The sequence below is a fragment of the Hermetia illucens genome, chromosome 1, assembly GCF_905115235.1.
Source record: "Hermetia illucens chromosome 1, iHerIll2.2.curated.20191125, whole genome shotgun sequence".
NCBI classification, from domain to species: domain Eukaryota; kingdom Metazoa; phylum Arthropoda; class Insecta; order Diptera; family Stratiomyidae; genus Hermetia; species Hermetia illucens.
The window spans coordinates 62,649,202-62,664,077 of NC_051849.1; the positions used below are offsets into that span (position 1 = coordinate 62,649,202).

Sequence of the window (14,876 nt, forward strand, 5' to 3'; positions counted from 1 at the left end):
ACAACTGGCTGATGCTACACTGCTGGTATTGCCTCGACAAGATGCACCCCTAGCCGTTTTTGTTGATGCCTCTGACATCGCAGTAGGTGCTGCTCTTCACCAAAAAGTGAATCAAGTCTGGCAGCCGTTGAGAAGTGTAAGGTCACCAGGCATGCGAAGCGGGCTCATTTTCCCGCACTACCAAGCGGTTCCTCACCATACACCTTGACATGGTAGGCGAGACTCGCACGTTTTCAAGTATTGCCTAACAATTATCAACAAATTTACGCGGTGGCCTGAAGCAATACCTCTGAAAGACATTACGGCGCAATCTTGTGCCGAAGCCCTCTATCGAGAGTGGATCCCTCGCTTTGGCGTCCCTGCAGTGATCATCACTGACCATGGAATGCAATTTGAGTCCACCCTTTTCTCGGAGTTAGGCAAACTCCTGGGATTCAAACGCCAGCGAACTACGGCTTACCACCCGCAATCCAATGGGATGCTAGAACGTTGGCACCGGACGCTGAGAGCCGCCATTATGGCTCGCGATGATCCATCCTGGACTCAAGTCTTGCCTCTGTTCCTACTCCCAAGTGATCCGGTCTTCGACAAGAGATCGGGTCTCACAGATTCGGGATTGCTGCGCCTGCTGAAGGACAACCTTCGCCACTTGAAAGCCACACCTCCCACACCACACTCGTCCGCACCTGCCTGCGCGCCCAAGGAGCTGGACGCACGTCCTAATCAAGGCGGATGCTGTCCAGAAGCCACAGCAGCCTCCATACGAGGGCCCGTACCGTGTTCTCGAACGTGGAGTGCATTTCTTCCAGCTCGAGATCGGGGACAGAAAAAGGCTGTCTACTTATCCAGGCTGAAGCCCGTTTGCGCCCCAAATCAACGTCGCGTTTGCTTTGCCGTATAATGGGGAACGCAGTTTCGAAGTCAGTCGCTGAAACCCCTAGACTTCATCTGGGGGCGGAGTGATGTGGCGCAGCGGGGTTAGCAACATTCGAAATTTATTTCGAATGTTGTTAATCCGATTAACAGTGGCCACCATCGGTGTCCTCCGTGGCGGAGCAGGCCATAATTTAAACGATGAATTTAAAAAAAAATTAATTGAGATTTAATGTCAGTTGTTTTAAGTGAGAAGTCAGAATTTGAGGAATGAAGAATCCTTGCGATTCTTTAAATTCTTTAAATTTAGTTTTTCAGTTACAGTTATTAAAAATAATAAAACAAAAATGTTTTAATGGCATAAAATGTGTTCTTAATAAAAGGAAATATAACTATAGGCTGATCGATCGGAATCTGTTCGCGTCGGTATAGAAAACTCAGGATTTCCTCAAAAAGCTCAAGATCAAGATCTTCTTAAAAGTGTTATAACTCCCCTTCCAGAATGTGGTCAACAATCTCTGTAGCTCCAGAGAGAGGAGCCTTTTTAATCAGTATTCTCAGGTGGACTATCTAAAACATATGCGTCCGATCAGGAAAATATTTCCCCAATTGTCGAATGTTAGCTGGATCACAAAAGCCCATTTAGATCACCCTTTATGATCACAAACTCTCTTTTAAGAAGTTTTCTCCAATAGGCTCTTAAGTAATGAGAGTGCGTCTTCCAGTTCCCATAAGCATTAGTCTGGGACCACATCGACCCTCACTACCGTCAAGTTTTGTGAAGAGTGGGTGAAATGCGCTCCAGAGCCCTCCCCCTACCCTGCTTAACACCATAACATCCAGCTTGTAGCACTGGAATTCTCGCTCACTCTGAAGAAAGTGGTTATTCTGGGACCCTTCGATACCCCTACCAAAGAATATATGCACATTCCAGTGCATATAGTAAACCCAAACACTGTAGGCAATAAGCCCGGAACCGAAGAGCGTGGAGAAGGTTTCGTTAACAAGGAAATTTCGAAATGCTAGCCCACGAATTGCAACTATATTTAGTAATTAATAAAGTTTTTTATGATACCCTCTGCATTTGTAATCAAAACTGATTATTTTGAAGCTAATCTTATTATTATTAAATATCTTAATATTCCATAAATGTATTTTGAATTGTTCAGACGCTAAATATTCCCAAATCTTCGCTCAATCCACACTGGATAGGGTATCACAGCTGTTCTCTGTATAATCACACTTTAATTTCATACCTCACAGGGGGTATTACAGTCCATAAATAATAATTCCTACATTTTTTCTATCACCACTACCTCAACATTGAACATGTTCCACCTAGGCCGTCAGAATCCCGAACGATTTATATTGCACTCGACTGTAAGTGTTCCAAATAGTCCTCCAGCCTCACTCAAATCATCGAACGTTGCAGGTGGTCGGGGGTGTCACGCACGCGTCTTACAATCCAGGCTCTCTACAACTCGACACATGTAAATCCCCCGCTCCCCACTCACTTGTTCATTCTGCAAAACTGGAATCCTACATAAATGCTTCCTAGCGCTATAGCAGGCAGCGTCCTGGATCGTTCAGTCCTTGTCCTAGCGCAGAGCAATCGCGTCCTTCGATTCAGTCGGTTGTAAGCTTCCTTGGTGGGTTAGGTCGCCACAACTAGTCTCTGTAAATTATTCGAGTGCTATTATCCATACCCCAGAGAGTATAGAGTGAAAGTTGTCGTTCTACGGAACGTTAACAAGTGATTCGTGACTGAGTGCCCAAGACAAAGTGTAACTAAGTGCGATTTGCATAGTGTCGCCGGGGCCGAACCGTACTCGCAACCGACCCCAGAAAATTCATTGGGAAACAGGTAAGACCGCAGTAGCCATTCTCTCATTCATTCCAGTAACTATGATACATTCATCTTTGTTACCTCAGTCTCTCGTTCATTCATTCTTTTCCTGGCAAACATCGACCTGCCAAGAGTAACATTATGGGAAAATCGATGAGATGGGAAACGGTTGCCTTAAGCTTTTCCGCGCAACACCCCCGGCTACAGAAAATAAATTCGAATGTAGCTTTTGCTTGTGCACGGTACCATTTCTAGCTTTGTCTTTAAGAAAATTCCGGCTTTTGTTCCCACGGAGTACCAACACCGAAAGAACTTTTCCGTGATTGTCCCGAACAAACGCTGGCGTAACAAAAAAGTAAAAGTTTCAAGTACCATCTTCAGCACGTTGTTCTAGAAAATGATTCTGGTGGAGGGCTTAACAACAGCCATTGTAACGGTAGACTCAATTGAGTAATTAGAAGAAATTAAGATTTTGTGCCGTTGTTGGTAGGTTTTCTTTGCGGAAGATACTTTTGAACTTCTCGGGAGAGATGACAATGGGTTGAGTTCCATGGAAATTGTGTAATCAACAATTCTGGATATTAAATGTTATCTTCAATTACTTTTCATTTATTTTCTGTTTTGCTCGTTTTTTTTTGGTTTTTGGAAGTAAAGTTTAGCCAAAGGACGAAAAGTAAAAAAAAATGGCTGAGGTAATTGGTGGTTATTGAAGAAAGATTTTGAAAGAGTCGTAAAATTGCACATTAGATCAGATTAGAAATCTCAATGGGGATTTTATGATTAAGTCTCTGGTAGCCTTGACTTTTTGGCGTTTCTTCATAACATTCACCAACAAGTTAAAAAGTTTTATGAAGGATAATTTGAGCCATTGGACCAACTTCAAGAAAAGAAAAATAAAAGTTTATTCAAAACAAGGATTGTATAACTCGATTATGTAAGGGTTACTTTTCAATGATTACGTAGTTCAAGCGCAATTAAAGCTCCACATTAATTGGAAAGGAAAGTACCTTATTGAAGGTTTTCAGAATGAATTGAATGATAGAGAAAAGAAGGCCAGATGCAACTTTGCATGCATAAACCTTTCATTATCAATAAGTGATTATATCGAATTTTGTCTAAACTTAACTGATCGTCCGCCCGGAAACAAAAAATATATTTTCTCCATAGTTAGTGGCAAATTGAAACGTCGCTTCAAACTGAATAAAGCGATGTGTATTTATATTCGGAATTAAAGATCTTAAATTTCGGGTCTAACCACCTACTTGGAGTTGGCCAGATACGTCTTCTCTATTAATTTATTACCCACACGTGTGAATATGACTAAAAACTTCTCAATTGTACTTAGATGACTTTGAGGGTTTCTTAGAAGTTTATATATAATAATTAATTGGTAAAGGTTGAATTCTCCAAAGCGGCCTTTATCGGTTAACACATTTTTCTAAACATAAATGAGAACTCCACGTTCCATGCCAATTCTCAGATTCAACAATAAATTTAAAAAAACCGTTGCCGTTGGATGATTGCTGATGATAATTATTAATGAAAAATATTTTCGATGTTAAAATACCAGATCAATTCCCCTAAATTGACAAGTCTAGGTTTATCGACAAGTATAAAAACCTATTTTATCCGATCTGATGCTAAAAAGGTAGGTTTGGCCACTTTTCTTATCATAGGCTCGATCTGTGTAGAGTCGGGAGGCTCCTATTTCACCAGTTAGCGTATCAAGCAATCAGACGGCCTTTTTATCATTTTCCATCAACTTCAATGATTGAGCGAATTTTAGCAAATGAGTTCTCGTCAGCTCGAATTACATGTCCATACCATCGATGACGCCCCTATCCCGTAATTCCTCTACGATCGGTTCAACAGCATATTGAACGGGGATGTTCTCATTTCTAATCATAATGTGTTACGCCATTGATCCAATGCAATATCTCCGTAGCGACACTCGGAACCATATAAGGCAACGGGGTGCACAATACTGCGATAGATTTTGTGTTTTGAAAAAATTGCTCAAGCGCCGATTGTAAAGGATCCTAACCACGATGCGCTGGTTTTTCTTATTTTTCTTCAGCTTTTATCCCGTTCCCAAGCGGGGTCGGCTCGTCGTGATCGGTTTCGCCATTTTATTTTCTCAAATGCCTGATCTGGATGCAATCGCGAGGCTTTTAAATCTCCATCCAGCGTATCAAGTCACCACTGTGTCGGCCGGCCTTTTGGCCGCTTACCATCGACTTCGATGTTCAAACCAATCTTGGCAAGTGAATTTTCGCTAGTGCGAATTACGTGACCATACCATCGAAGACGTAACAATGAAAATGTAAAGCTGTCGCTTACTAACCCTGACCGGCATGCTCACGGTCCAGACAAGCTTTTACCTGTGACATCACTTCTGATCACCCGGTTTTCAACGTGCTATCGAAGCTGATATCCTCATTTCAGATGTGATCACCCCACAAGTCCAATGCAACATCTTTGTCTACATAACCGCAAGACGCCGTTCATTATCTTTTGTAGTCGGCCAATACTAAGAATCATAGAGAACAACAAGGCGGACATTGCGGTAGATTTTAGATTTGAAACGTTCGTTAATACGTCGATCATAAAGTTTTGGAACGCCACTTAATTCAGGTTGCATTAATGTGTGAAGCAATTTCATAACGCAATTCTCCTTTGGCTGATAAGGGGGAAGTATTGTGTCTGTTTCATGGGATCGGTCGTCGAAAATTCAGTTTTATTCAGATTCAATCTGCGACCGTGTTACGTGGGGCGATCATTCCATTTTTGGACTAGTTGCTCGAGATCATTTTTGCTATTAAACACTAGGAAAACATTATCTGCATAAGGCAATGTATATAAAAACAAAGAGAAGTGGGAAAGGGCGCTTGCTTGACGAACACTAACAGAGACACGAAACGGTTTTGATACACTCGCCATACTTCAAACTTGACTTTTCGGATCGTGGTAGAGCAATTGAACCCAGTGCACGAGATCTTCTGGCACTAAGTGTACCATATGATTTCGTGTGGCACACGGTCAAACGCTTGCTTTTCCATGAGTAACCGCGCAGTGTGTATTGCGTCAGTAATTCCGCAGTTCTTGACAAATCCGGCTTAACTCACGATCGGTTATCAAGAATGTGTTAAAAAATCTTCATGGTACAGGAAAATAACCGAATCGAACGGTAATTTGAACATTCTGCTGGACGACTACCTTTCTTTTCCGATGTTGGAAATGTGGTACTTTGTTGCCAGTCAGATGGTGTTCTACCTTCCTGAATAACTCGATTCAAGAATTCCCTGAACCACAGTGTTGGGCCCCAGCTCTTCACTTTGCAGAGCTCAGATGCGATGTCGTCAGGTCCTGTTGCTTTCCCCGATTTCATCCGTTTTATTGCTTCCTGGACTTCAGTTGCGATGAGAGGTGGTGGATACGCAAATTCTTCAGTTGAAATCTGCTTGAACAGGTTGCGCTGCTGAATAGAGAAATTTCTGGAAGGTCGCTATTACTAACAGTGATAATTTTGAACTTCGTGTTTCCTTTTGTTTGGTAGTCAAAAGCACGGTTTTATTCGGATTCAGTCGGAAATCATGCTATATGAGGCGATCATTCCACTTTTGAACAAGTTATTCGAGATCAGCTCTATGGTGAGACGCTAGGAAAACAACTTCTGCATAAATCAGGGCACTCGGTGTTTGATGACAGTGTCTATGATAATGAACAACATCGACAGAAACACAGAGCGACTGAAATATACATTTGTACTTTATATGGTTGCCTTTCATCCCTTGGTGGGGTATAGCGCATCAACCACACCTTCGCACCATCGCTTGCGTTTATCTGAAATGCGCTTCAGCTCCCCCTACGGCTTCCCGTTAGGCTCGCGCTGCTACGTTGAAGACTCCAGATATACTAACTTTTCATGCTATCCAAAGCTTTCCCGGAATCGATGAAGAGGAGGTGCAGCGAAAATCTAAATTCTGCGCATTGTTCCAAAATGATCCGTATGGTATTGATGTGGTCGATGCAGGAGGATCCGGAGTGGAAACCAGTCTGCTTTCGAGATATTCTTTGGTGCGTTCCAGGATTATTTTAGCTTCTATCTCTGCGACGCCAGGAAATACGCAGATACCTCTCCAATTGTCATAATTAAACCAGATGCCCTTTTTAAGGTTTTGTGTAAAACATGTCCCCATACAGACAAAAGGGGGGTGTAAATTTTCTTTTCACCAAATATAATCATGTCGGGCATCAAATAAAAGGTCTCGGTTAGTACTTTTCGAAGCCGGTCATAGTTTTGACATTTGTTGGAAAGGTGGGGAGTCTGGGGGTTGAAAGTGATCATTTCTTTAACGAATTCATTTTCAGAAACTACACAACCGAAAAATCTGAAAAAATCAGGAGTCTTCCATAATATGGTGCCTTGGCTCCGAAATACTTTCCATACGGATATCTGTTCAAATAAAGTTAATAATAGTACATTACAATAATTTTTAGTAATTGGCTTCAAAAGCCCCCTTAAGTTTATCCTACCACCACAAAATGTACTAATGCAGGCTATAACATTGAGCATTATCCTTTAGTGGAAATCGCAATATTACTAACAAAGTTATCATTGGTTAAATTTATCGCTTCAAGACTTGAATATCAATATCACGCGAAAGTGGATATTCTCACATAATATATGCATATATTAGGCGCTACGTACTAATGGAACAAATCCACACTCAAACATCTTTATAAAAGAAATACTCAAAATCTTTAATACCTGAAGCTTGCAGCCCTTCAACTCTCTGGTTAAAGTCTCGGATTCCCAAGATTTCCGTACGAATGGAAGAAGTGAAAGAAGCAGATCTGCAGTAACTGCAGGTGCAGCAATAAATCCTGCACAGGAGTTCCTCTGATACCAGATGTTGTCACTGTACATTCTAGATGAGTTTAACTGGCACTAGGCCAAATGTCTTCTTTAGATACAGGAATGTAATGTATGATATATCGCGTTAGTATATTCACAGATCTTGATAATAGAGTATGTTTAAAAGTAAAATTTAGATAACAACAACATTCTGACTGACTGGCTTCCTTTTGGTGCAATCTGATTGAACATTTTACTGAGCCAGAGAGTTGGGTCCCCTGCTCTTCGCCTTCCATAGCTTACCTGGAACGTCATCAGGTTCTATTGCTTCACCCGGCTACATTCGTTTCATTGCCTCTTCAAGTTCTGTGGTGGTGGTGGGTGAACAAGTTTTCCCTTTGAAATCTCGTCGTCCTAGATATTTACAATGGGATACGCAAATAACAGTAATGGTTTTCTTTTCTATTCATTTTTTCTCACACTGTTATTTGGATATAACCATTACGAAGGCAAGTGCCTTGTCTATTGAACCCCTTACCAGGCCTGGTAGCACTGATGCTTTCGCAGGCTGCATCGTGGATCAACGCTAGTAATAGTCGAGAGATGTACAAGCTATATCACATAATTTCTTCTCGTGGTATTGCCACCGCTAAATCGCGGTGAACTAGTGCATCCCTCACTTTGGTTGAATGTTAATTTGATTTCCAGGCCAGCAATCAACGGTAATTGTTAAAGAATACTGGTCTCATCACGGGCTTTCCCATAAATGACGGGGAGAAAATGATTACGTCTTATGGGAATGGGGCCGATTTGCGTCTTATTATTGGAAAAATGAGACACACATATATAAAATATATGGATCGACAATGAAATCACTACCCCTATTGCGTGATCAGAGCTCCTATTCTTCCCCCCGGGGCTACGGCTGTCGTGTGCTTTTCGCGGAAATGATCATTAAAATCACTCTCAAAGACGATATAGTCGTCAGCAGTCATATTACAACCTTCTGAATTAAGCAGTTTACCGACATTGGACCTATCTGCAGGGCGAATGCGTTGTACAATTAAATAGTGCCATTGGCTGAAATAACACAGATGTAACAAAAGCTTTCAGAGATGCCAATTTGGGCAACAGCTCTATGTATGCTTTTGCCACCACATTTTCGAGTTTCTTGCCAATAGATATTAATACGCTTCTTCCGAACTCCGCGAAACTGTCGTTTGATATTACTCCGTAGAGCTGATTAGCAATTATACTACTAGTCTTATGTGGCTATTACTAGCCTTTTTGTTTTTACGATACGAAGAAGGTTCTTACAATGGGGTCTGATGAGAAAGTTCTAGGAGTTTCGGTTCGGCGCTTATTTTTCGTCAGTTATCTCCGTTTTGTTCTGTTGCTCTAACCTTCTCCAAACCAGTGTTCAGCTGTTTCACATTTTTTGTCACGGACATGAAGGAGGACCAACGTACTCTCATGAAATTTCATTCGTCAGTTTTTTGCCAAAAACTCGATGATAACCCTTCCCCACCCCCCTTTTCCCCTAAATTTGCTCCGTGTGACTTCTGCCTATTCCCAAAGCTCAAGTACCCAATGAAAGGACATCGATTTCAAACGATAGAGGAGATCAATCAAACAGCATCTATAAAACAGATGCATGACACGGTGGAAACACCGGTGGGAGAAGTGTGTTCCTTCGCAAGGGGAGTGTTAATTAGCGAGCATTGCCCCCAAGTATGAATTTAACTACCTCCTTACTTCCTATGGTCTGATTTCTAACTCGAGTTTCGATGTATGTAATTCAGTTTCCATTGGCTTGTTATTAGGGCGACTTACGTTGAATCTTGCGGCCCGCTCCACTTGCTGCTGTCTTGATGTGCTTTGCCAACCATAGCAATACCGTCGACGACACTTTTACTCTCTGCAGTAAAGGTAGGCGTAAGACTCCAAACAAGGAGCTCAGATTAATTTGCTTAGGTCCTGAGGCTGCCTATGCACCAAAAGTCTTTGCTTATTTCTCGAAAGGACCAGGATTCATTCAGCCGCATCAGCTATGTTATTTATTAACTGACATTTTTTTTTGGAACGAAATCCAATATTTCTTTTTTTTTTGATCGAGCTGTCGAGCAGGCGCGACCATTAAGAATATCAGATAGGATTTAACATATCAGATAGGATTTAACATATTGAAATGGCACCAACTATTCTCTTTTTTAAGGTTTTGTGTACTGCTTCTCTGTCTGTCTGCCTTTTTTCTTTTTTTGGCTGGGGGAAATACATCATGGATACGCATCTGGAATGTAGGACACGCATGCCGGACTCTTATCGGCTAAAACCTCTCCTATTTTCTCCACTCTCTCCCCGCGGAACCACCGTTCTGGTATTGCTTCGCAGTACTGTTTAGTTCTTAGCTGTTCACTCTAAACCAGGTGCCACTTTGCGGGCCGTTAATTACAGTAGCTTCTCTTCTATGCCTCCGCTGCGCTTCTGCTGCTTTTAGCTGCTAGTGGATCCATTTCAACATTGCAGATTTTACACGTTAAACGGGTATGTAGCTTTGTTTCAAGCTGAGCTTTTAAATCTTGGGCAGACGAAGAAAACGTGTTCTGCATTTTTGGCTCCACCTTCACACGTAGGATAATCGAGCAATTTATCTGGACCTATAGGTTCGGTCTTGATAATTCCTGTATTCACCGTGCCCGGTTTAGAACTGAGATCGTTACTCGTCTCACCGTGGTGCCGCATAGTCCACATACTTGTGTCTGGGATAAGCCTATGTGTCCACCGGCCATTTTCAGCCTAGTCCCATGCTGTTGCAGGCCCCACTAATAGGAACAGCGCCGCTAATAACTGCTAGTTCAGCTATTATGCAATATGCTAAGCCTATACTACAGGAGTGAATATATGTGACATAGCAGAGTCAAGATAATTCTTTGTCATCCCCCGGTGTCTGAAGTATTTCACGGAGGATAGAGTAGCGCCGAATTCGTATTTGCCGCTGGAAATTTACGCATGTTCTGCATAGGACCTCCGGCATTTTTCAGCAGCTTACAAAGTATGCTACCATTTTCCCTTACTTTAGCCACCGTATATTTGAGACCAACAATTTAGCCTGCGGTCAAAGATTATGCGCAATGAAAATATAAGTTAGGTTTTCTCGTTAGCAAGGTTCAAACCTTGAGTTGCAAACCATGATCAAATCCTTAGCGTCTTTGATACTGCGGACAGATATTACGGTGGAATATTATCGGCAAATTTTCCGAAATGAGTATCATCCGACATTTCTTTAATAAGAATTTTGTCGTACATTATACTTCAGCCGTCGGTGCTAAAATGGATCCCTGGGATCCAGCAGACGTTATTTATTTTCTTGGCATGCCTTCTCTTATCTCAAATATAAGCTCCCAGCCTTTCAGATAGATGTACCGTACCTTTACCAAATACCCGACCACTTCGAAAGTGCCCTCTAGTGTCTCTATGACATCAGACCACATGGGGCTTTTGAATGCGCTTCGGATGCCCAGCGTTTCAAGTAAGCCTACTCGTCTTCAGGGTAATTTCAGAGTCAAGCTTATTTTTCGCTAGCCGACTCGACTTCTTGCAAAGTTGACTTTTCAGGTCTAAGCCCGTGTTGTTTCTCATGGATCTCGCCAGAATTTTGAATAGCTTGCTCCAACCAGGGCTTTAATATTTTCTCAAGCAGCTTAACAGGTGCAATCATCGTACAAAGGGGTCTGTATTCGGATTATTACGTGTAACCCCCCTCCCCTCTGTAGTCTTTCGAATAAGTAAGTGTTATATACATTCGGCAATATCCGTGGATATTCTGATGTTTGTTTGCTTATGGCCACCGCAGATGACAGGGCCAGATGTTTTATTGTAGCACTGGGCCACTTTGACTGGGATCGTGGCCCGATATTGTCCACATTTATTTAGTTCTTTTGATTGCCTCCTTCAGGCTTATCGCAGATTGGCTTTTATGACCCTAGTAACCCTAATGTGGCATTTCTCTATCGACCGATCAAATCAACTTCGGAACCTTACCATAGTGTCTATTTTTATTCGGCCCCAAATGGAAGACAAGGACCAATATCCGACATTTAACATCATATCTAAGTGAAATAATCTTAACTCAGTGCATTATGGATGCTATATCCATAAACAATGGTTAACTTATGATGATTACGAAAGTAATTTATCCAGTACTCCTCTCTAGAAACCAAAAAGATGCTGCTCCAGCAGATTACATGAACTACGAAATCTAATCTGTATAAGAGCAGTTTTGCCTTTTGAAAGCTTTTATTTTTTTCTGTTTCCAAATTCTTTTGCTCTTCAACTGACACCTGGAAATCTACTCTATAAGAACCAAATAACAATCTCATTTCTGAAATATTAAATCTAATGTACGTGCTACAAGTATACCTTATAAGTAAATAAAGGCTTTGCTGCGATTATGGGTATCATACCCATGAAGGTAGTGCTGGCAACCCCTCTAATCCAACAATGTTGTTACTTTCAATATATCCGCACAAGTCTTTTTGTACTTTCCACAGCTTACCTTTTTCGTTTTATTTGTTCTTTCTTTCTTCACATCTCGATAACAATCCACCTTGCTCCGGCTTCCAAAAAGGCTACTCAGCAACAAAACCATCAACCATAACCGAGAAAAAGAAAGAACAATAAGTCACTTGAGTCATTGCAACCCATTTATCTATCATGCTAGCTTATATATATGTATATATAATACCTGCACATTGTCTTGAACCGTCTTAGGTTAGGCACCACCAATGCCCAGCATTGGAACAAAGAAAAGGGAACCAGTATTTTGATAATTTTACTTAATAGCAATTGGATAGTTAATGGATTTTGAATTGAGGAAAATTTAAATTTGCATAGACAATGTAAAATTTTAAAATCCAATTACCAAAGGATGTTAATTTTAAGTTTGCCGATTCAGTAAGGGATACAGAAATTAACAATTTTTGAATTATGACAATTATGATGATGAAAAGAAAAGGCTGCAGGCAATTACCTGAATTTTCCATTTATAAGCCATGGGACCAGCAGCTACTACAAATGCTTTGAACATCTAAATTTTCCCTTTTAACAACATAGATACGTATCATAAATGCGACCTTTTTAACGCCAGAATGAAAATATTTACTGTGTCAAAAAGGATATGAACAAAGGAAAAACGTCCATCGCTTTTCCTTTTGCTTTGCGGTAATATTTGCCGGATTTTAACTTAAGCGTTCAAAATGTAGTTGCAGATAACGCCTCTTGCTACTTATGGAATGAGGGCACCTGTGAAATTTCCTTCCACCTATACCATTTTTAATGTACTTAGGAAGTGAAATGCTAATCACTTTACGCGCAGGTACGTACTGAAATAGCATGCAAATATTGAAAGACCAGTAGCTTACTCCAAACTACAACTTTATTTTATTATGTATATATATATTTCCGGAGCAACCTACTCCCTTCATCAGTACAAAGCTATTGAAAACAATTGCGATTCTACGGTTCTATTTATACTAAAAAAACTAATTACAATTTCTCCTACCTAGGGTCGAAAATCACAACCGATAACAGCTACGATGATGAAATCCGCGCACGGTTGTCGTCAGCCAACAGAGCCTATTTCAGCTTACAAAGACTGTTCCGCTCGAAACGTCTCACCATAGGGTCAAAGCTCTTACTATACAAGACAATGAATGATCTTGCCAGTCCTCATGTATTCCTCGGAAACTTGGATTCTTAGCAAGAAAAATTGCGAACTATTGGCCGCGTTCGAGAGAAGAATCCTCCGAACATGAGGATGGACGATTCCGTAGCCTACACAATGACGAAATCTATGAGCGATACAATGACCGTCCGGTTGTGGATAAAATCCGGCTCAATAGGTTACGGTGGGCGGGTCACTTAATCCGTATGGATGAGGATGATCCCACCCGGAAAGTCTATAAGGGCAATATCTATGGTAGAAAAAGAAGACGAGGCAGACCCTGCCTAAGATGGAGCGATGGCTTAGGTCACGACGCCAGCTTTTAGGGATATCGAATTGGTGGACCTCGGCGCAAAACTGGGATGTCTGGAGGTCCTTATTAAGGCAGGCCTAGACCGGATACCGGTTGTTGCGCCGTTGATGATGATGAAAGTTAGCGATGCAAAATATTAAACTCCTTCTTCTATAGCGTTTATCCTTACGCAGTAGTGAGCTGGTCATGGCGTGTTGCACCGCTAATACAAGGCGCCGTTCATTTTTATTACTCAACCAAATTTTTAATTTCAAATTGGAAAATCAAACAGAGAAGTTCCCATCTAGATAAATAATGTAGACAAAACTAAACTAAATCGGTCCTATCTTAGCAATAAATTATCTTATTCAAAGGATAATAGAGTGCAGTAGCCAGATAAGACTTTCACACACACCAAGCGAAAAATGCCTCTCTCTAACCAAATCCAAAACATATATTGAGACAATTTTCTTTAGTAAGAAAAAACAATGAAATGGTAATGAAAAGTTACTCATTATTATCTTAAATTTTACTTTATTGAGTTTGAACTGATAATTACTGCGTTTCCATTTAATATATAAGTAAAAGGCTGAATAAAAGTTTCTTAATGTGTGTGAATATCTTTCCTGTTTGTGTCATAAACCTTTCGCAGAATCATATTTCCCTTGCCGGAAGCTATCATCAGATTTTATCCTTTAGAAATTTGCTAGAAATATTAGGTCAGATTCCACACCACTTCAAGAGCTTTATTCTACTTTGATTTTATCTCAGTTTGATGCTGATACAAACAATGAATGGCTTCAAATTCCAATTTGCTCATTCATGTCATTCTGAAAGCACAAGCTACTGTGTTAAAAAATCAGGGAAATTTTAGAATACGGAGTAAACGCAAAGAATTTTTTATACCCATATTTATTTAATCTCCTGCCATGCCCACATTTCAGTCTTAGAAATTTCTCAGGAAAAATGTTCAAAGGAAACTCATTTTACCACGACAAAGTTTCTTTAGATATAAGGAAAGGAAAGGGGAGAAAAAAGTCGCTCGGAGCGACAAGAGGCAAATATGGTGCTTCTGGACTTATGGGAACATGTGAAGGTTCATTATCTTTACGGTAATAAAAACAAATAGAAATCCAAGAGATCAACGGTGAGTATTTTCTTGATAAGAATATCTGAGTGGGCATTTGCCTCATTAGTAACAAGCTCGTAATGTTTACATATATTATATATTATGTCGAACTATTTTAGTGACGGCCATTTATGGCATATGCAGCGTTCCATTCGC

At 40.8% G+C, this 14,876-nt stretch overlaps 1 protein-coding gene across 3 annotated transcripts in view; it reads left to right on the forward strand.

The window, feature by feature from the left end:
• Nucleotides 1-2,445: 2,445 nt before the first annotated feature.
• Nucleotides 2,446-14,876, forward strand: part of LOC119646311 (prohormone-3) — a 188,052-nt gene continuing 175,621 nt past the window's right edge. For 2 of the 3 annotated variants that reach the window (XM_038046728.1, XM_038046729.1), the window contains exon 1: nt 2,447-2,737. The gene's annotated coding sequence lies outside the window, so the exon portion shown is untranslated. Of the gene's footprint in view, nt 2,738-14,876 lie in introns of all 3 variants that reach the window. The other variant, XM_038046730.1, reaches the window with a different exon arrangement.